At 46.1% G+C, this 24138-nt stretch overlaps 1 protein-coding gene across 1 annotated transcript in view; it reads left to right on the forward strand.

The window, feature by feature from the left end:
• The window catches only part of LOC147635931 (uncharacterized), a 44540-nt gene that overhangs the window by 19167 nt on the left and 1235 nt on the right, over nt 1-24138 (forward strand). The window lies entirely within an intron of this gene.

Raw genomic sequence — 24138 nt, forward strand, 5'->3', positions numbered from 1 at the left:
CCTGAGATCAAGAAGAACCTGCTTTCTACTGGACAGCTTGATGATGCTGATTATGTTACCACATTTGGTCGTGGAAAGTGGAAGATTAGTAAGGGCTCACTGGTTGTTGCCAGAGGCTCTAAGGTGGACACTCTTTACTTCATGCATGCAGGTGTTTGTCACCATGCTAATGTAAATGCAACCGAGCTGCCGGAAATCTCTACGTGGCATAGCCGGTTGGGACACATGAGTGTCAAAGGAATGGAGCAATTGTCTCGTTTGGGTTACTTGCCTTCTCTAAAGTTTTCAAGTTTTCAGTTTTGTGAGCATTGTATATATGGCAGGCAACTCCAGTGTCCCCACAAGAAAGCTCTTGGACAGAAAGATGCTCAGTTAGAGCTTGTGCATACAGATGTATGTGAGATGCCTCAGCTTTCTTTGGGAGGGGCGAAATATTTTTTGTCCTTTATTGATGATGCCACACGTAAGGTGTGGGTTTATCCTCTTCGTTTGAAGAGTGATACATTCTCAGTGTTTGAGAAGTTTGTTGCTCTTGTTGAGAATCAAACTGGCAAAACACTGAAGGCTTTGCGTTCCGACAATGGTGGAGAGTATATGTCCAAACAGTTTCAGGACTTTTGTGATGCTAAAGGCATCAAGAGGGAGCTCTCTACTCCTTATGATCCTCCACAAAACGGGACAGCAGAGAGGATGAACAGGACCATTCAGGAGAAGGTCCGTTCTATGTTGTCACATGCTGCGTTACCTCATGGTTTTTGGGCTGAAGCTGTTATGACAGTCGTTCATCTTATAAACAGGTCACCTAACACGAGGCTTGGTGGGAAAGTGCCAGAGGAAGTATGGACAGGGAAGCCTGTCATGGCCCTGTGAAAATGGAGCAGGACAAGTGTGGGCATGGTGGTTGCAGAGTCAGAATATTTTATGATTCACATGGGGGGTGCCCGGACAATGTTTAAGATGTGTGGACATCCCTAGGTGTGAAGGGGGGAACTAGAAACATTAAGTTTTAATGTTTATTGGAGTTTGCCCCTAGGCCTTAGTGGCCCTAGGAACTTATTAAAGTTGGGGCCCTAGGGATTAAATTGGGGAGGAGTTTTCTCTCTCTTCTCTCTCTCTCTTCCCTTTTTGGGGAATCGTGTAGCAAAAGAGGAGCTTCTTTCATGCGCATGTTATCCTAGCGTGGAAAAGCACAGGAAGAAGGAGGCGGCTGTTTTGCTGTGTGCTGTTGCTGTTTTTCTGAGTAGAATCAGCCGTACAGCACTGTACGGCCAGAACTGGGCAAACACTCTCTCTCTCTTTCTCCTCTGTTGCTGGCTGCGCACAGAAACTGCTGCTGGAAACTCTGCGCACAGGCCAGTACAGGCTGTACCAGCAAGTACACAGGCCGTACAGCCCTGTACGACAGCCGTACAGTGTACGGACAGGGCTGACGCACGCTTTTCTGGGTTCTGAAGCTGCAGGCGGCGCTTGTCAGGTGGCTGGACAGACCTGAATACTCTGATTCAGGTTGGTACAGAAGTGGACAGCAGGCTGTTTATGCAAGTACAACTCCTGGCACGTATCCCGAGGCGGTACAGACGGGTACAGTGCTGATTTTCAGATCTGTATTTTCAAGGACAGCATAGGAGTGAGCATCAGGAGGAGGATAGGCAAGTGCAAGCACACGTGTGAAGCAGGGTTGTGGATTCAAGTGCCTGCAAGCACAGATTGGTGCTGTTGCTTCCTCCAGTGTTGTTTCACGAGCTGAACTTGGTAAGCTCTGTTTCTGTTCATCTATCTCTCTTTCTACTGCTTGATGTCTGTTGCAGATATGTGTTATCTGGCTCCTTGTGAGAGGAGGGGTATGGCAGATTGACAAGGGATTAAGACAGAGATTGGACAGCACATGTATGTTTGAGCTGAGAAGATGTATCATGCTCTTGAGTTATGCCAGATGTATGCCCATGGCTGGCCTGCTTTGTGATCTTGGCTGATCAGAGGGAGGCACAGTGTGTTGCTTGAGGACACAGATCTGTGTGCATAGATCCTCTGTGCTGAGAAGGATTTGTGGGCCGTCATATTGGACTTACAGGTGTAAACTCTTGGCTGGTCTTTGTGTTGTACTCAGCCATACATATTATTTTTAATTGAATAAAGAAATACCGCGAGGGGCGCCAAGCTTTGGGGCCAACAGGTGTCGTTGTGTTTTCAGATTTGGGCACTCTAGCTCCAATCTGTGTTTTGTTTCTCATCTAGACTACAAGTGGACGGGTGATTGCTCCTACCGCACTCTGGTTTTCTATCAGAGGCCGGTTTCAAGGTTCCGTCGCCGGGACCAATCATCAACTTTCTGAAGGAGGTGAGCTCGTGGTTGCTTTGGAGAAAGCCATCGCTGAAAATTCAGCAATCATGTCTGATACAGAGGAAGAGTACTTCTATCATGAAGAAGAAGAGCAAGAGACTTCTCCTGAAAGAGATGTATCTGAGGATATTTTTGCAGGAGAACAGGCTGCAGATGTTGAGCCTTATGAGGATGTAACACAGCCAGAAGATGTGCATGGTAAAGAGGATGATGATGCTCGGTTCAAAGATCGCTTGGCTAGTGTTATGGATACTTTTATGCAGCTCACACAGAGTGAGAGATTTGCTGAATTTTTGAGATCTCGCTCAGAGCCCCGCACAGAGCCCCAGAAAAAGAAGAAGAAGGTTCGTTCAAAGAATCTTTCTCAGGGTCATAGTGGTACCACTCCACAGGATCCATCTCCTGCCCAGTTTCCGAACATGCAGCATGCTTTTGGTGCTAACCCACAGAGTTCCTTCTATGGACAGCCACCTATTCCTCAGCAGAACATGCATCCAGGGTACTTTGGTGGTGGCTCGGTGTTCCAATCCATGACTGGGGGTTATCCTCAGGGAGGCATGGGTATGTATGGGCCTTTTGGAGCCAATTTTCAGCCTGGCATGCAAGGGAATATGTATGGTGGTATGCAGTCCGGTATGGCTGGAAATATGTTTGCAGGCATGCAACCTGGGATGCAAGGCAATATGTTTGGTGGCATGCAGCCAGGTATGCATAATGGAATGTATGGAAACATGGCTGGAATGTATGGTATGCCTGGCATGGGAATGGGAAATGTTGACCCAATGATGGGTATGAATGTTGGGGGCAGCAATCTCACGAAACCACTTCCATATGATAATCTAACGCCTATGGGAAAGGCGAAGGATTACAAGGAAGGGGGAGCTGCAGTGAAGTTTGACACTTTCAGTGGGGCCAAGGATAAATTGAAGGCACTTACCTTTTTACAGCAGTTTGATGCTGCTTTTTTTGGTGGGAATTACACAGAGTCCTCAAAGGTGAGGAAAGCTGCCACTTTTCTCAAGGGCAATGCTTTGCAGTGGTGGTCTACTCTTCTTTTGCAGGGCATAGCACCCACCACATGGGTCCAATTCAAACAGGTTTTCTCTTCCGTATGGCTCACATCTACATTTGAGGTGGATGTTATGACTGCATGGCACAAGCTAGATGCTTCAAAGTGTGATAGTTTGGAGGATTATAACAAGCAGTTTTGGGAAGCTCTACTCCCAGTGACTTCTTATCGTGCCGTGCCATTATCTGAGCAGGTAGAGAAGTATTGTTGTGGGCTGCCCAAAGAGGTACGAGATTATTGTATAAAGACAAGAGTAACGAACATGTCACAGATGATTGAAAATGCTATGACAGCTAATGCGTTACTCACAGGTGGTTCATCTGGATTTAAAGGCAGTAAGAAATTGGGCAAGAAAGCTGAAAAATTTGGGCATGCTTCTCGTGATACTAAAGGGTCTTCAGAGACCAAGTATAAGAAGTTGCCAATGCCCAAAAGGACTTCTGAGGAAAGACAGGCTTTGAGAGATGCTCAAAAGTGTTTTTACTGTACTGAAGAGGGGCATATGTCATTCAATTGTCCCAAAAGAACGTCCAAAAAGGACCCTGACAATAAAGGAGAGCCCAAGCCAAAGAAACCAAAGCCTTCTGCAGGCTTAGTTCCTGATCTTGTGGGGGAGCAGCTAAGTGGTGAAGCTACAGAGTTGTGCAGGGCATGGGGCAAAGTGAGAGATCAGAATGCTTTGATCTTCTTTGACACAGGTGCTAGAGCCAACTTCATTTCACCAGATTTGGCTGGCCGATTGGGAATTCGCGCAGAGGAGATGGGGCCGTTACATGAGGCTAATATGGCTTGTCCAGGGTATGCAGAACCCGTTACTCCTATCATTGGGAAGCTTCGGCTTCATTTGCAGGGTTATGTGGACAGCGAGGAGTTCTTCATCATGCCTTTGGATGGCTGTGATGTTTTGTTGGGGATGCCATGGTGTCACAGGGTACATGCGGTGGTGGATACTTACAATAGGAAAATTACTCTGACTCATAGAGGAAAAGAGCATGTATTGGATGTAAAACTCAAAGGGGAATCTGTTCCTATTGTATCCGCTTCGGCGATTTCATCAGTAATGAAAAAGCATCTTTCCGCGTACTTGATTTATGTAAAGGATGCACAGGATGATGAGTCTAAGTCTAATTTGTCAATGTTAGATAAGGACAGGGCTGATTTCTTAAGTGGGTTTCAAGACTGTTTTTCCGAGTCATTGCCAGGAGAATTACCTCCTGAGAGGCCAGAAGATCATGCCATAGATCTGATTCCTGGTAGTACTCCACCGAATAGACCGCCGTATCGTGTTAGTGCAGCCCAACAGGAAGAGATTATGAGTCAGGTGCAGGAGCTATTGAATAAGGGGTTGATTCAGCCTAGCTCATCACCCTTTTGCTCACCTGTGCTCTTAGTGCAGAAGAAGGATGGTTCTTGGCGCATGTGTATAGATTACAGGGCGCTGAATAAGAATACCATCAAGAATCGATTCCCCATACCGAGGATCGATGACATATTGGACCGCTTACAGGGCTCCACAGTTTTTAGTCGTATTGACTTGAAAAGCGGGTATCATCAGATACGCATTAGACCCGAGGATGTGCATAAGACAGCATTCCGAACCACGTTTGGGTTGTATGAGTTCTTGGTTATGCCCTTTGGTTTAACGAATGCGCCTGCCACATTTAACAGAATGATGGACAGGATTTTCAGGCCTCATAGAGAGTTTGTGGGCACATTCTTTGATGATATGATTGTGCATTCACGAACTGAGGAAGAGCATAGAAGGCATTTGGCCATTGTGTTTGCAGAACTCAGAAACCATAGATTGGTGGTTAATGGCAAGAAGAGTGAGTTTTTCTTGCAGGAGATACATTTCTTGGGGCATATTGTGTCTGGTCATGGAGTCCGTATGGATCCAGCAAAGGTGGAAGCAATACTTAATTGGCCAGCTTTGAGGACCGTGCATGATGTACGCAGCTTTCTAGGATTGTGTTCCTATTACAGGCGTTACATACGGCACTTTGCTGAAATTGCTTCGCCTCTTCATGCTTTGACGAAGAAAGCAACTCTGTTTAGATGGGCTGATCGGGAAATTACAGCATTCAAAAAGCTCAAAGAAAAGCTTACTTCGGACCCAGTATTGGTGTTACCGGACCTCCGAAAGGCTTTTGTTGTCCAGTGTGATGCATGTGGAAGTAGCATTGGTGCAGTTCTCATGCAAGAGGGACATGTGATAGCCTATGAGAGTAGAGTTTTGCAAGATGCCGAGAAGCATTTACAAGTGTATGAGAAAGAGATGTTGGCTGTAATTCACGCTCTTTCTACATGGAAACACTACTTGCTTGGGGCTGATTTTCCTGTACAGACAGATCATTAGACCTTGCGTTACTTCCTTACGCAGACTAAGCTTTCAGAGAAGCATATGCGTTGGGCAAACTTTTTGTCAATGTTTCACTTCCAGATTGTGCATGTGGAAGGCAAAAAGAATGTAGTGGCAGATGCTTTGTCACGCAAGCCACAGGTCTCTGCAGTTTCACTTGCTTATCATCATGAGCTTGATGAAATGAAAGAGCAGTATGCCCATGATGAGGATTTTGAAAGGTTGTATGATCAGATGTCTGAGGGTCAGCGGCATGAGCATTACACTCTCAGAGATGGGTTTTTATTGATGCATGGCAGACTGTGTGTTACCAGGCCATTGCGACTCAAGGTTATGATTGAAAGTCATGCTCCACCGTATGCAGGTCATAGAGGGATTGACGCCACGGTCAAAGCAGTGGAGACTTTCTTTTATTGGCCAACCTTGAGAAGAGATGTTGATGCCTTTGTGAGGCAATGCATCGTATGTCAGAAGGTAAAGTTTGACCGTCAGAAGACACCAGGGTTATTACAGCCTTTACCTATTCCGGATAGACCTTGGGAGAGCATTGCCATGGATTTTGTATTTGATCTTCCACGGACACAAACGGGAAATGATGGCATCTGGACTATCATATGCAGGTTCAGTAAGCAGGCTCATTTCATTCCCGTGAGGAAGACAATTAAAGTGGATCATATGGTGAAGTTGTTCATGGCGAACATCTTCAAGTATCATGGCTTGCCTACGTCTATCATTAGTGACCGTGATCCACGGATGACGAGTTTGTTTTGGAGAGGGTTGTTTGACAACATGGGTACAACTCTCAAGTTTTCATCGTCATTTCATCCACAGACAGATGGTCAGTCAGAAGAGGCTAACTCTACAGTGTTGGATCTTCTCAAGTGTTATGTGTCAGAGCACAAGCAACAATGGGAAAAGTATCTTCCTTTGGTGGAGTTTGCATATAACAACACTGTACATAGCTCGACAGGCAAGGCGCCTTTTGAGATTGTAGAAGGAGGGAAGAAGGTACCTCCCATTTTGCATACAAAGGATAAGATATTTGAGGCTGATCAGTATGTGGAGAGCTTGGATGAAGCTTATCGGAGAGTTAAGTTGGCCCTCCAGAAAACTCAGCAGAAGCAAAAGAAAGCCGCAGACCGTCACAGACGTGATTTACAGTTTGCATTGGGTGATTGGGTTCTTTTGCGTTTTGAAAAGGCTAGACTCAAGAAAATGAAGGGTAAAGAGCGCTTATTCCCTAAGTTGAGTATGCGATATTATGGGCCTTTTCAGGTTTTGGAAAAGATTGGTGAGGTAACCTATTGTTTGAAGTTACCAGATCACTGGAGGATTCACAATGCTTTTCACGTGAGTCTTCTTAGACCTTTCCGTGGGGATGTGCCTGAGGATGTATCAGATGAGGCTCAGCCGGAAGTTGAGGAACTTGATGAGGTTCTGATTCCAGAGCAGATACTGGCACATAAAGAAAGGAAGGTACGAGGTAAAGTTTCCCGTCGCTATCTTGTGAAGTTCAAGAACTATTCACCGATGGATGCGAAGTGGATGGAGGAAGGTGACTTAACAGATTCACCTCAGGTTTTGCAGCTTTATCTCGATGCCTTTGAGTTAGAGCCGACTCTTATTGTGGCTCATTCAGGTTCAGCAGAGCATGGGTCTGGAGCATTACCTGATGCTCAAGAGGGGGGTAGCACCTCCACTCCCTTGATACAGACAGGCTCAGATGACATCTAGAGGTCGCTTGGTGCAGATTTTCTCTCACCCGAAGGTACTGAGGCTGACAGTACATCTGTTTATGGGACTTCTATGATATATGTGTACTAGTCACATGGAGATTTTTGTGGATATGTATGGTTCACAGTGGTATACAACTTGGACTATTACTATGCCATTGGTTTGCAGTGAATATTGATACATGTGTATGGCTTAGAGAGATTGGGACGCTGATCTTGCCATATTGTATATTTCACTTTGGATATTTTGATGCATCACCAGAATGCAATCGAGGACGCTTGCCATCTTTCAAGAGGGGGGTATGTCATGGCCCTGTGAAAATGGAGCAGGACAAGTGTGGGCATGGTGGTTGCAGAGTCAGAATATTTTATGATTCACATGGGGGGTGCCCGGACAATGTTTAAGATGTGTGGACATCCCTAGGTGTGAAGGGGGGAACTAGAAACATTAAGTTTTAATGTTTATTGGAGTTTGCCCCTAGGCCTTAGTGGCCCTAGGAACTTATTAAAGTTGGGGCCCTAGGGATTAAATTGGGGAGGAGTTTTCTCTCTCTTCTCTCTCTCTCTTCCCTTTTTGGGGAATCGTGTAGCAAAAGAGGAGCTTCTTTCATGCGCATGTTATCCTAGCGTGGAAAAGCACAGGAAGAAGGAGGCGGCTGTTTTGCTGTGTGCTGTTGCTGTTTTTCTGAGTAGAATCAGCCGTACAGCACTGTACGGCCAGAACTGGGCAAACACTCTCTCTCTCTTTCTCCTCTGTTGCTGGCTGCGCACAGAAACTGCTGCTGGAAACTCTGCGCACAGGCCAGTACAGGCTGTACCAGCAAGTACACAGGCCGTACAGCCTTGTACGACAGCCGTACAGTGTACGGACAGGGCTGACGCACGCTTTTCTGGGTTCTGAAGCTGCAGGCGGCGCTTGTCAGGTGGCTGGACAGACCTGAATACTCTGATTCAGGTTGGTACAGAAGTGGACAGCAGGCTGTTTATGCAAGTACAACTCCTGGCACGTATCCCGAGGCGGTACAGACGGGTACAGTGCTGATTTTCAGATCTGTATTTTCAAGGACAGCATAGGAGTGAGCATCAGGAGGAGGATAGGCAAGTGCAAGCACACGTGTGAAGCAGGGTTGTGGATTCAAGTGCCTGCAAGCACAGATTGGTGCTGTTGCTTCCTCCAGTGTTGTTTCACGAGCTGAACTTGGTAAGCTCTGTTTCTGTTCATCTATCTCTCTTTCTACTGCTTGATGTCTGTTGCAGATATGTGTTATCTGGCTCCTTGTGAGAGGAGGGGTATGGCAGATTGACAAGGGATTAAGACAGAGATTGGACAGCACATGTATGTTTGAGCTGAGAAGATGTATCATGCTCTTGAGTTATGCCAGATGTATGCCCATGGCTGGCCTGCTTTGTGATCTTGGCTGATCAGAGGGAGGCACAGTGTGTTGCTTGAGGACACAGATCTGTGTGCATAGATCCTCTGTGCTGAGAAGGATTTGTGGGCCGTCATATTGGACTTACAGGTGTAAACTCTTGGCTGGTCTTTGTGTTGTACTCAGCCATACATATTATTTTTAATTGAATAAAGAAATACCGCGAGGGGCGCCAAGCTTTGGGGCCAACAGGTGTCGTTGTGTTTTCAGATTTGGGCACTCTAGCTCCAATCTGTGTTTTGTTTCTCATCTAGACTACAAGTGGACGGGTGATTGCTCCTACCGCACTCTGGTTTTCTATCAGAGGCCGGTTTCAAAGCCTCCGTCCTACAAGCACTTGAGAGTGTTTGGTTACGTTGCGTACGTGCACATACGCAGGGAAATGCGCACCAAACTTGATCCTAAGTCTCACAAATGCATATTCCTAGGATATGGTGACAGAGGTGAAATGGGGTATAGACTTTGGGATCCCGTGAATAAAAAGATTATACGTAGCAATGATGTCATTTTTTATGAAACATGCATGTATAAGGAGCTTGCAAGGCAACAGGAGCCTAGCAGAGTCATCTTTGATGATGATGGACATCATGGACAACAACCAAGGGCTGTAAATCAACCAAGGGCTGTAAATCAGCCATTACAGCAGCAAAACCAGCCCTTAAATGGTGCTGAAAATGGTCCAAATGGACAGCCAGAGATGGCAGAAGATATCCCTATGGATATCCCACAGTTAGAGGAGATACCGGGCATGATATTTCAGCCTTATGGCATGGAGCAGGAGCCACCAATAGGTGATATGCAGGCTGGACAGCAACCTGCAAATGATGGTCATTGGGTACGGAGGTCCACTAGACCCTCCAGAGCCCCTGACAGGTTTGTTCCAGGGGTTGACTACTTGATGCTCACTGACTGTGGGGAGCCCTCATGTTATAAGGAGGCTTTACGGAGGGCAGACAAGGCTCTTTGGGAGCGTGCCATGAAGTCAGAGATGGATTCTCTGCACAAAAATGGAACATGGAAGTTGGTGCATTTGCCTACAGGCAAGAAGGTTTTGCCTTGCAAGTGGGTTTACAGGCTCAAAGTTGCACCTGATGCAAAGCCAAGGTACAAAGCCAGGTTAGTGGCTAAGGGCTTCAAGCAGGAATATGGTGTGGACTTTGATGAGATCTTCTCTCCAGTGGTCAAAATGACCACACTTAGAGCTGTGTTAGCTTTGGTTGCACATGATGATCTGGATTTGATTCAGATGGATGTTAAGACTGCTTTTCTTCACAATGATCTCCATGAGGAGATATATATGCAACAGCCAGAGGGTTATGTAGTAAGTGGAAAGGAGAAGCTTGTATGCAAGCTGAAAAAGAGTCTTTATGGGCTCAAACAGGCACCAAGGGAATGGTATCATAAATTTGATACATTCATGAAATCACAGGATTTCAGGAGGAGTGACATAGATCACTGCTTGTACACCAAGAAAGCTTTGGATGGCAGTCTATTGATCCTCATCTTGTATGTTGATGATATGTTGATTGCCGGGAAATCTCGTAAGGAGATGGATGCCTTGAAGAAGAGGCTGCATCAAACCTTCGATATGAAGGATTTGGGTGATGCAAATCACATTTTGGGTATGCGGATACTTCGGGACAGAAATCAGCATGTGTTGTATTTGTCTCAGAAGGAATATATTGGCAAAGTTTTGCAGAGGTTCAATATGGACGGGGGGAAGAAGATTAGTACTCCTTTGCCTCCATATGTGAATCTCAGTGCTAAGGACAGCCCACAGTCAGATAGAGACAGGGCTGATATGGCCAAGATTCCGTATGCTTCAGCTTGTGGCAGTCTCATGTATGCCATGGTTGCTACTAGGCCGGACATTGCATTTGCAGTGGGAGTGGTTTCTAGATACATGGCCAAACCTGGCAAGAAGCATTGGGAAGCAGTGAAAGGTGTCATGAGATACCTGAAGGGCACACAGGATATGTGCATATGCTTTGGCAAACAGGATGCATTAGTGCATGGTTACACGGATTCGGATTATGCCGGTCATCCAGATAACCGGAAGTCTACTACCGGTTATGTGTTTACATTCACAGGAGGTGCTGTGTCATGGATATCCAGGATGCAGAAGTGCACTGCCTTATCTACTATAGAGGCCGAGTATATTGCAGCCACAGAGGCTTGCAAGGAGGCATTATGGCTATCTCGGTTAGTGGTTGATTTGGGTTATACAGGAGATATTCCATTGTTACATTGTGACAGTCAGAGTGCCATCCAGTTGGCAAAGAACCCTGTCTTTCATGCAAAGACGAAGCATGTGGATGTGAAGTATCACTTCATCAGAGAGGTGATAGAGAACAAGTAAATTCAGCTTGTTAAGATTCATACGGATGACAACCCGGCTGATCTGTTGACAAAGAGTTTGCCTCCGGAGTGGTTTGCTCATTGCAGACACTTGATGGGCATTGGATGAGGCCAGTTTCAGCCTTGATATGGCCTTGTATATTATCATGTACATGCTGATTTTTTCTTTTCCTTCATTTAAGGGCACTTTGCCTTTAAGTGGGAGGTTGTTGGGGTAAAGGCACTTTGCCTTTAAGTGGGAGGTTGTTGGGGTAAAGGCATTATGCCCACCCTTATAGTGTGTACTAACCCATAAGTTATAGTACATAGTACACTTAGTACTTTTAATGTACTAAGTGCACTATGTGTACTAGTGCAATATACATGTGTGATAGGGGAGTCACACACTCAGATCATGAGTTGACTTATCCCCACAACTCTCTCTCTCTCTCTCTCTTCTTCTCTGTGTATGTCTCCCACATGAAACCCTAACCCTAATTCATTCTCCCATTCACCAATCAGCAACCTAACGCTCCCCCTCTTGCTTAGAAAAACTCCCAAGATCTATCACGAGCCTAGGGCTCTGATACCATGTCAGAATATGCAGCGGAAATGATAACCAAACTTGGGTAGACAAGAGCAAGTAGAATGCAGAAAATAGACAGCACAAGAAACACAGAGAGATAGGTGTGTAAACTCTTCTCTATACACAAGATCCCGCAGAAAACTGAATGAGGAAGTGGTGGGGGCATGGGGCCTATTTATATGCCCCATGTGAGGAGTCGGCCAGCTGTAAAAGCTCTCCACGACTGCATACATCAGTCGGCCAGCAATAAAAATGTCCAGGGCTACATACATCCAGTCGGCCAGCAATACAGAAGCCCACAACTGATGTCTGGGCAGTCGGCCAGCCACAGGACTGCAAATGGGACAGTCGGCCAGCCACTAAGTGCTCCTGCCAACCTCTGGCATCCCTCCACACCACTGGAAAAAAATGGGAAAAAATAGAGAAAAAATACGGGGAGTGAGGAAAAATGATAAAACACCTTATACAGGGCGGGCACACCCACAACAAAGGCCCTGGTGTATAAATATAGACAGGAGATGACTTCTAACACCTTTTTATATGGCCCCCATCAGCAGTCGGCCTGTTGTAGGGCAGCCGACAGGACACAAAAGACCTCCACGACTGAAAAATCACAATCGGCCAGCAGAGCAGAGTGGGTTGGCCAGCATCAGAGAAGTCCCACGACTCATGCAGTGCAGTCGGCCACTTCCAGAATCTCCACAGATGCAGTCGGCCAGGTTCAAGGTCCTCCTGCCACTACTAGACTGCCTCCCATGCCACAAAAATAGGGAAAAAATGGGAAAAAATACGGAGAGTGGGGAAAAATGAGAAAACACCTCATAAGGGTAGGCACACCCACAACAAAGGCCCTGGTGTATAAAAATAGACACGAGATGACTTCTAACACCCCCTCTCAGTTTCTGGTTGTGAAACCAACCACAGTGAGCTGGGGTGCCGCGTGAGCAAATCCTGAGATAGCGACTTCGTGAAGAGGTCCACCGTACTGTCCTCCGTTGAACAGAACTCTAGCAAGATGTCATCAGCAACGATCTGTTCACGAACAAAGTGCCTCTGGATGACCATGAGTTCCTCCAGTGGAAGCCCAAACCTGCAATGCAACCTCTGCATCCTCACCACCTCACAAGCAGCATCACGAACAGTCCGGTACTCTGCCTCTGTCCTGGACAAGGCAAAAGATGACTGTCTCTTATTGCTCCGTAAAACTGCTCCTGGGCCTGAAGTAGATCTCCTCGTGTCAGGATCTCCTCCCCAAACTGAGTCACTCCAACTGTGGAGTCGGACTCCATCAATCAATCCCCCTCCTGTGTAAAAGAGTCCATGATCCTTCGCACGCCGCAGAAACCACAGGAAACACAATCCTGCCTCCCAAAGAGTCATCTGCAACCATGAGCTCAATTGCCTCATCAGGAAGCTCCCATCCAATCTGGTGTCCATCAACCAGATCAATGAACTATTCTGCTTCTGAGTCAAAGAGGCATCACATTGCTCACAAGGATCAACACCTGTTACGGTGCAAAGCCAGGTCTTGGAAACCTGCTGAAGACCACGCAAGGCCTTCTGAAACCTGTCAACCACCCCCTCTGAATCCGGAACCACAAAGCCCGGATAAACCACCTCCTTTTGCAAGTAATCAACTGCCACCTGCTTGGCTTTCCGAAAGGTCCCCGTGGAAAGAATATCCTCATCTACAGGAGTTTCTTTGTCCCGAATACTACGAGACATCAGAGCATAAGTTACCTATCCAGTTTCCTCTGACTGACGAACACAAGAACCACCAACATGAGTACTGGAAGGTTCTTGCCAACTGTTGCCATCTAATGGCAAGCTATCCACCATCTGGTCCCAGAAAGCCTGCACCTGCAACGTATCCACACTTAAGTGGCCATGACTAGAGTGCCACTCATCACAAACCTGAGGACCTGGGAGAGAGAGTGCTGAAAGCTTGTAAACTCCATTCTCCACTCCGCCTTCCCAAACCACTTGGCCTGTTGCTTTGTCCCGGAGAGCAACAAAATGCTCATCAAACTCCACCCGTACGCCAGTCTTGCAAACCTGATGCACTGACAACAGATGAAAACCAAGTGACGGAACATACAACACTTGGGAGGAATGCTTCCCCCCTCTGCCATCGGGAACTATCTCCATCCTGCCCTCACTGTGAACTGGGATAGTGGATGTATCCCCAATAAGAATGTGACCAGAAAGCCTGCAGAGATCCTGTAAACCGGAACGGGAAGGAGTCATGTGCCTAGAAGCACCACTATCTAGAATCCACTCTCGAGTATCTGTTGCGGAGAGTCCTCCAATCTCCTCCCTACTTGAAGAAAATGAAACATTGGTGTCCACCACCTCCAGGTGCACAAAAGCCGGAGTCTTCATGATTGCTGCTGAGAAATCTTCACCCTTCTCGGTCTTCCGCTTGGGACACTGCCTCCAATAGTGGCCTTTCTCGCCACAATCATTACAGGTCCTCTCTGCCTTTAGTTTCTCGCGGTCAGTAACGGACTTCTTCTCAGAAGACTTCTCCGACGAAGCCTTCCCTTTGCCCGTGTTACGGCCTTTCGACCGTTGGCCAGTTAAGGCCTCCGAACCTCCATCCTGAGGAGGGTTCGTGAATCGTTCCTCTTGGTCCAAGACCATGGGCACAAGCTTCTCCCACGTGATGGTGCTGAGCCTGCCACCACTGGTAATCAAAGACGAGTAAAATGCTGAGTACTGAGAGGGCAAGTGTGACAGCAACGTTATGGCCATGTCCTCTGACGATATCTCCTTCCCAGCTTGAAGAACTTCCTGCTGAAGAGCTTGCAGCTTGTTAATATGCTCCCGCATCGTCGCCGACTTTGCAGGGCTCATAACTGTTATGATAAGTGCTCGAAATGGTTCTCTGACAGAACCGAAGCCTCTTGCATGTTGCCAGCCTAGCGTGCACGGCGGCAACGCTCAACTCTGGTGCTCGGTTGGCGGCCGGGGCGGGGGCCAACGGTCTACCACTCTCCAGCTGATGGGTCATCCATGGTCTGGTTCTCTGCGGCCTGGGAACCTGCTCCTCCCTCGGCCCCCTGATGAGGATCTGAGTGGAAAGTAGGAGGGGGAACCACCGGGGGGGTCGCCTAGTTTGACGCCAAGGGCAAACTCTCGCCAGATGACCCATCTATCTACAAATAAAGCATTTGCCTGGAAGACCAGAATACTCCAATCGCTGCATAATGGGATCGCCTCGGAGATTGGGAATAGATATCATGTGAGGCACAGAATACTACGAGGCAATACAAATGCGGAGAGATGGAATTCCCGCTGCTCATGCGAGGGTCAAGGCAACGGTGGGGGGGGATTCCATCCTGGCACCACCAATCACTGGGAGAAGAGGAAGGTATTCCTTCCTGAGGCCTGGAAAGTAGACTGTCACAGGAAAGCCTGAAACTCCAGCTAATGGGTCAGACGCCGAGTCGAAGCCATGCTGCCATTGTGCAAAGATGGCCTGGGCAGTACGCAGTGCAATGGGGCTCAGCTGCATGACAAGATCAGATGCCATTGGTGAGTCGAACTCAACTTGGTAGCAGTCGCGTCCCAAAGGATGAATATCTGCGATCTTTGGTGGCACACCTAGGAGGCTAGCCTGAAGAAGATCTCTGAGTTGGCCATGCGTGGGTCGGCTACCGACAATCTTGCATACCAGATTGGAGGCCTCTAGGGATGCGACAGTCGTAGTGAGAAGTTGCAAGTCCGCTTCGGAAAATGAAAGGCATGTAACGGCGGCCTCAGTCGGGGGAGACGGAGCGGCTGCCATGGAGTCCTCTTGGGGGCGATGACCAGAAGAGGCCAAAACTTGCCGAGACAATGAAGAAATGCCCACAACCTGAGGGCACTGCCGGAGGAACAAGGATGGGCTAGAGATGGCGGAGCAAAGAGGAAAGGGAGGGGCGGAGGGCGTAGAAAGAAAAAGAAAAGAAAAAAGAAAGAAAGAAAGAAAGAAAGGAAAAGAAGAAGAAGAAGGAAGGAAAGAAAGAAAAGAAAAAAAGAAAAGAGAAAAAAAGAAGAAAAAAGAAGGGGGGGGGGGCTCCTAGCGCACGCACGACTTTTCACTTTCTGAATGTAATCTTGCAATCCATCTTCCAACTCTTCATTAATATATTGCGCCTCACTACGCCAAAGAGGGTGCAATATGTGGGCAACCGCGTGGATTGGTCTATGGAACCAATCCCACCGGTCGTTCCAAACCTGTCAAATGTCATCAACCCTGAAAATTAGCCATGAATGATGAAAGCTATTAGCTCACTCCTACAGGCTACGATAGTACGATACAAGTTACAACAAGAAGGCAACTAGTTGGAAGTTCAATACCTCTCATCTGTCACGAGAGTGCATTGGTTAAGAGCCTCTCCAATCAGGTCCATGAACTCGTACAAGAGTGCTGCCCTCCATGTCAGTGATGTGAAGCACACTATAGATTGGTTGAAGATCGCTCAATAAAGCCTCTGCCTCCTTCCACCAATCTTCTTGCATCACTCTACGTGCAAAAGCAACTGCCTTCGGGTGTTCATAGCTCATCCACTCTCGACTAACCACTGTGCGCGTGAGTCCTTGTCGGACTCTCACTACCCTCTCAACCACAATGAACATATATGCAAACCTGGTTTGTGAGGGCTTCAAAAGCTCAAGGTCACTATTGGCACGAAACATTGCCAAGACCTGGGGCCTTTTGGTAACAAACTTCACCAAGCTATGCGCAGTGTAAAAGATGTCAGCAATCCACTTGATCTTGGGAAGATCTTCAATGAGTAAGTCTAGGCTATGGGATGCACATGGAGTCCATACAATCTGCGGGAACTCATTCTCTAGCATTCGTCCCATAGAGACATAGTTGCTACCATTATCAGTGACCACGTGCACTATGTTTTGTGGGCCTATCTGCATGATAGCCTCATGGAGGTGTGACCATATAAACGCTCATGTCACCATTGTCCCAAGTATAGATGCATCAATGGCACGCAAAAACATAGTGCCCTTGCAAGAGGACACCAAAATATTATATACATTCCTCTTGCATATATCTGACCACCCGTCACATAACAATGTGCAACCATACTTGCTCCAAGTGGCTATTAATGGCTCCATCTCCACCTTCACTGCTTGTTGCTCTCTTCTGAGCTCTTTAGTGCGCAAGGTCTCATAGGAGGGTCCCTCCCACTCACATCCAATGCGGCTGATTGCCCTCATGGCCTTTTTCCATCGTGGTGTGTGCACAATGTGAAAAGACAAAGCACATTGGATGAAAAGCCTAGTGAGTTTCCTAGTTGCATCTTTAATTGCCTACTTTTGTATGCTTGCTTGAATGCTTGCTCTCTTTAGAGAGGCTTTGGGTGCTGCGGACAAAGGGGTTCGTTGCCGTGGGAGTGGAACCACCAACACCCCCAAATCCTGCTTGGCTCTGTGCATCTTCCTCTAAATCCAACCGTGTTCTCTTTGATGCATCACATGTATCCTCACTAGCCGCAATATCCTCAAGCACAGGCCCACAACCGCGTCTTGCCAGTTGCTGTCTTTTCCATTCTTGTAGCTCGACTGCTTTGATGTTTGCAGGCACAAGTTTGCATGCACCAATGCCTTTCCTGGTTAAACCTATGAAATGGGCCTTAACATGGATTATGGACCCTCCTGAGCAAACCTCGCAAAAATTGCATTTCCACTTTTGTGTGCCTGAAGCACCATATTTAGATACAGGAGTGACCGGGGCCCACATGGCATCCTTAGTGCGAGGCATCTTGACAAAAGCAAGGCTGGATTGGCACCCTGGCATGAAAACCCCCAAATTTCAAAATTTGTGTGTTTTTTACAAAATCGAAGAAAAAAGCACAAATCAGTACAACCAACTTGAGAGATGGTGGGCACGGAACCTCGGAAGTGTGGGAGGAGCTGTTAGGAGCTGATTTGTGCAAGGCAGGAGCTCCTTCAATCTGTTTCTTAGTCGCCTGTAGACGTTTTTTTTTCTCGAAAAATGTGCTCTCTGGATAAAAAAACGTCGAAAATCATAGGTTTTCCTAGGCTACATGAAAGAAACACGTTTCATTCCAATGAAGCGTTTCGTTTCATTCAGATGGAATGAAACGCGTTTCATTGCAACTATGCTGTGGGGCTGGTTGATAGGCTGTCCAGGCCACCTGGGCCTGGGACAGCTTGTCCAGGCCATCTAGGCTTGGCCACCATGCCTGCCCAGCCAAGCTTGGCTATTGGGCAATGGCCATGGGCACCATGGCTCCCAAGATGGCGGGTGGCCTAAGGCCTACCCCTTCTTTAAGGCAAGGGATGTAAACCCCTTTTTGGGGTAGCTCAAAGGGCTGCCCCCCTTCTTCTACAAGAAACTACATGTTTCCTACACAAATGCTTGGTATCTGGCTACAAACCAAACACTCAGAACACTTGTCATCATTCTAGAGAGTGACTCACAGTAGAGACTGGCACTGTTTCATGTTCAGGACTTGCACAAGTGACCAAGACCATGTACGGGACTTGTACACCTGATCGTGAACGCTTAGAGTGGAACCTTGGTTGACTCATCCCAGGCTGGGGCTCACATGGGACCGGTTTCCACTACTCCAAGTCTTGCACATGTTGTACAGATATGTCCACGTGGCATCCAAGTGTGGGATGCACATGACACTTTGTCACATCTCTCTCTCTCTCTCTCTACACACACACACACACACACACACACACACACCATGGATATCTTCCATCCCCTTAGCTTAGGTTATTTATACATCCACCATGTAAGCTAACACAGTATTAGAGTGGGTTATGCCAATCAAGTGCTGCTACACCTACCTCCGCCATTTTGATCAACACATCCACATTCGTTAGCCACCACCTTGGTCGTTGCCCTGCATCACCTGTGCGCCACCTGCATACTGTCTCCGCCAGTTTGTCCACCTTGCACTTCTCTCTGTAGCAACCACGTGTGCCGTTGCCTGAATATCAACCACCTATGTGGAGCCTTGTGCTGCCTCTACAACTCCGACCACCCACCTGCGGCCACTGCCACGTCAGTTGCTCGCTGCCACCTGAGCCGTCAATGACTCCCAGAATCTTATAATGGACAGCAAAGTGATTGTACCTTGAAATAATGGATTTATAAGATGAATCAATGCCGTGGAACTCTCTGAATCAAAGAAAGTTGCCATAGTCGCATCCTTGCTTAAAGACAATACCTTCCTTTGGTGGCACAAACAGATTTGTGATGGCAAAGGTGTTGCAACGTTGGTTAAATTTGAGCCTGTTATCCATAAGCAATTGCATATGACAAACTTTTTGTCCATGTTTTTTTCAGATTATCCGTATGGGTGGTGAGATTCCACGACTTTGGCTGTGAGATCCTTCACCACACATAGCTTGTTTTGATACACAAGGCAAACATCCTTACATGTGAAAAACATACACGCTGTTTGGGCCTGCAAATCAGCCCATATGGCTGGATATTCGTCATCCATGGCATATTTCTCATGCATCCCAAACAAGTCCTCATGTGACCCAACTGAAACGGCACCAACATAAGGCCTTCTCAAGACTGCATCTGCCACTACATTTCCCTTTCTAGGCTATGCTGGTCATAGAGGGATCATGTCTACTAGTCAAATGATTGAGAGGTATTTCTATTGGCCAACTATGCGGAAGGATGTTGAAACTTATGTGCGTCAATGTATCACCAGTCAAAAGGCAAAGTTTGATAGGCAAAAGGAATGATGCTTGCTTTGCCTTTGCCTAATGAGCCTTGGGAAAGCATCACAATGGATTTTGTAACATTCCATACTGTTTACATTAGACACTCCGTACTATTTACATTAGACACTCCGTAACATTCCGTACTATTTACATTAGACACTCCGTAACATTCCGTACTGTTTACATTAGACACTCCGTACTGTTTACTATGGACACTCCGTACTATTTACTATTTACATTAGACACTCCGTACTATTTACTATGGACACTCCATACTGTTTACTATGGACACTCCGTACTATTTACTATGGACACTCCATCTCGCACGTACATTGTGGATAGATTCAGTAAGCAAACTCATTTCTTGCCAATGAGGAATCCATTTTGGTGGCAAGAATCCAAGAACTGCTAGTTTGTTTTGGAGAGCATTGTTTGATAACATGGGCACGAAGCTTAGCTTCTCCTCAACTTAGTATCTGGTGGAGAGGGATGGTCAAGTGAAGTTGCAAATTCAGCTTAGCATCTGGTGGAGAGGGATGGTCAAGTGAAGTTGCAAATTCAGCCTTGTTGGATTTGCTCAAGTGCTATGCGGCTGATTACCAAATCATGTGGGAAAAGTATTTGCCATTAGTGGAGTTGCATACAATAACATAGTGCATTCTTCCAGAGGCAAGACACCTTTTGAGCTGATTTATGGCAAGGTGATTCATCCGCACAAAAGATGAGGTCTTAGCAGCGGATGAGTATGTAAGAGAGCTGTAGGATGCCTTTCTTAAAGTGCAGACAACCATTGAGAAGTCTTAAGAGGCACAAAAAGACCGCTGGCAAGCATAGAAGGGAGATGGACTTCGTAGATCCACATGGGCTTAGTGTGAAGTTGGAAACTCCCCTTGCTTAGTGACATAGGTGGAGGACACCTCTCCCTCATTGATTGGCTTGGCCTTGGGGTAAATTTTTCATTTGTATTTGAAAATTTGGTGCTTGGCACTCTCTACCTTGCTACCATATTCGCTATTGGAATAAAGTTTTCCTTAGTTTGGTGTATCGTGCTTTGATTTTGTTGTGTGCCACCAGCCTCGACATTTCCTAGTATGAAAGGGGTTCACCTTAGGACATCTAAATATTTGGAAAGTACAAGCTTTGGGAATGGAGGATTATCCTAGAATACAAAAAATCACACTTCTAAAATTTAGGAGAGTTGGCTATTTTTGGCCCGACTCTGATGGAAATTATGTTCGCGTCATTACATCTAGAATTGAGCAAATACCAAGAGTTGCCAAAGTACCTATGACAAATGGGCTACCAGTTGGGATATTCTAGAGATGGAAGGATCCATCTCTTAGATTAGGACATGTGGCAAGAAAGTGGATCAAAGTGAGATAAGTGGCCTCACACTTGTTAGAAAGTGGATCAAAGAGAGACAAGTGGCCTCACACTAGTCACTTTAGCTCTTGTGTCACTCTCCACTTTGTATCATAACCTTCTCTTTCCATTTTCACTCATGGGAGTCATAAATCTATAAATTGAAGCCGTCTCTCTCCATTTATGAGGCTCTCTTGCTGCAAACTAGGCTCTACTATGATGGTTGCTTGCATTCTTGTCTACAACACTTTATGGAGAGTTTCTACACTACTTCACTCTCCTCAATAGAAGGTTTCTTTATTTCTATAGCCTCTTGATGGCTGCATCATCCTTGTACCAGCTGATTTATGTACTATACCGGCAAAATGGAGGGTTGTATCTTTGTACTAGCCATTGTACTTGTTGTACCAGCCACTATACTTGCTGTACCAGCCCCACTGTACCTGCTGAACTAGGCCCTGTACCTACTATACCAAAAATTGTACCGGCTGCACCAGCCCATGTACTTGCTGTACCAGCTGAATGGAGGGCTGTACCTAATGTTTCAGATTCTATACCTGTTGTACTAGCCCATGTTATTGATGTACTAGCTGAATGGAGAGTTGTGCTTGTTGTTCTAGCCCTATCGCATGAAGACCCGTGGTTTTTGGGGAAGAATCAGTACCCACATGGAGGTATATGGATTATATTGTTGGCTCGACATTTCTACAGCCTGTGTACCGGCTGAATTTTATGGTTGCATCGTATTGGGTTGTGTTATGGCATTTGTATATGGATAATCCCCTCCCATGGGGAGAGTAAGGCCCTCAATGCTTGTACATGATATTTTCTTCTTGGGTAATAAAATACTCCCAAGGGAGGGGGGGCGGCTCATTCCATCCTCTATGTGGTGTCAGTTGTGCACATCTCTTTTACAGCTTTGTGGATCAAGTGGCATATGTTAAGACTGTGGCCGATTTCAGTACTAAATTGCATTAATGGTCAAGTGTTTTGCGAAACCCCCGGGCCCTCCGGAAGTTACAGTGTGAATTGGTTAAGTGTTGTTTGGTGTTATTCTCTTTAATAGTCATTTAATTGCGAGATTAGGGCTCTTGATCCACCGCATTACAACCATGTAGTCTAGAAGTTCAAAACGACAACTTTGTGTAAAATCCAGAGTTCCTCATTGGATGGAGGGTTGCTCATACTGAAAGTGACCAATGCAAAATTATATCTCCACAAGACTGATCCATATTCCCATAAAATAAATCCAAGAGTCCACAATGCCAATTCAGAAAATTTGAAACTCCAGTAGGAAGTCCCTCAAGTATTTTGAGATCCAAAGCTGGATTTTCTCCCATAGCTGGTCCTCTCTCAAGAGCAAGTAGTTGTATGGTTCTCTAATTGGGTTTGTGCGTAACCTGCACAAGCAATTGACTCGTGATAAAATTTTTCCCAAATCGTTCGTCGAAATCTCCCAAATTCTAGTAGATACTTGGGTAGTGGAGTGGTAGGTCTTTGGCTTAACCACATTAATAGCCTTGTGAATTCCCTGGTTAGGACTCTTTTCCTTAGTTTAAAGGAAATTTGTGCTCTAATACCAATGTAAGTGGGCGGGATTTTCAAATATGATGCAGCCTATGTAGAAAGCTGCCATGCCAGCAAAGAGAGTACAATCAGGCCACATTATCATTGTGCGGCCATATCAGAGATGTATGGACGGAAGGTACTACCACATCAACTGTGTATGGTAGCAGCAAAAGGGGAGAGAGAGGTGGGTGTACGGCTTGACCTAGCACATTAGCAGGTGTGCAGGGGATTGTATAACCAGTGGAGCGATGATGTCAACATGCATGGCGATGATGTCAGATGCATAGTTGCGAGGGGTTTTTTGAGACGCGTTTCAAAAACGTTTCTTTCAAATCCTAGACATTTCAAAAACGTTTCATACAAGAGGGGGGGGGTAGAAGCCCCAAAATTTATATATAAGTTTATAATATGCAAAGCATGTGTTGCCTTGCCTACAAAACAATATTAAACATGCATCATTTACACATTCAAACATGTTTACAACTTAAAACTAAAGATTCAGCGTGACCCAATTACAGTGGGCACCCAACCGACCAATTGGCATAAATAAATTGGCAACATCAAGAATCAAGATCCGGATTCATCATCAATAATGGCAACTGCTCAAAACTCAAGAAACAATATATAAAGCAGGCAAGAGTGACATAGTCCATTGAGCACTCAAAGTGTCTGAATCTTGAGCTAATACAAAAAAAGAAAACTGAAGCCTGAAATATACAAAGTAAAGCATTCATGACAAACTAGAGGAGCCTGATAGCCCCAAAGATTAGAGTCCTCAATCTGGAGTCTGGGCACTCAATCCTCAACAACCTCGATTTGCTCATCAGTAGCCTTTTGGATAAAAAACACCCAAATTGTATGGATCACCAGTGGGAGGGAGAGAACACGATTCATTTGTTTGAAACGTTTCGTTTCATAAAAAATGAATGAAACGCATTTCTTTGCAAAACTATGGTCAGATGGCCTGCGCAAGGGATTGTACCGGTAGCAAAGCAATGATGTCAGCAGGCATGGTGATGATGTCAGCATGGCTGCGCATTTTGTTGTATGGCAAGCAGAGAGGGAGTGGGTTGAGGGAAGAGCTGATGATGAGTACTATGCCCAATGTGCACAATAGCACTCACATTTATACACAAAGTTTGTTTTTTGGGGGAAACGCAAAGTTTTGCTGTTCTTTTTATTAATGCTTGCGTTCCTCCAAAAGTATTACAAAGTATGAGATATTTGACATCAAAAATAGGTGTGGAACCTATTACTCACAAGGTGCCCAAATAATAAAAGGTACCTTCATAACAATCCTGTCCACCCTTTTTAATAATGATGCAAACACAGATAAATGTCCAGTTTTGAGCTTGTTTTTCACACATCTATCCTTCCTTACAACCCAGCAGGCTTGTCAGGTGCACGTCCCGTGTAATCCATGAAGCCGTAGATGATCTGCTGAGTCATGTTCTTGAGTGCCCAAAATGATGTCTAAGGTGCCTCGAACCCGTTTCCAGATAACCTTCCATTCCCAAAGCTTGTCCAACAATCCACAAATCCTCATAAATCTGTAAAATACTGATAAATGCTGGTAAATCCCCAAAATGGTGACAATCGCATAGTCGTGGGCATCTTTATGCTAACTTCTTGC

Source organism: Cibotium barometz, chromosome 8, assembly GCF_041138505.1.
Source record: "Cibotium barometz isolate CiBa-2024 chromosome 8, ASM4113850v1, whole genome shotgun sequence".
Classification (NCBI taxonomy): Eukaryota; Viridiplantae; Streptophyta; class Polypodiopsida; order Cyatheales; family Cibotiaceae; genus Cibotium; species Cibotium barometz.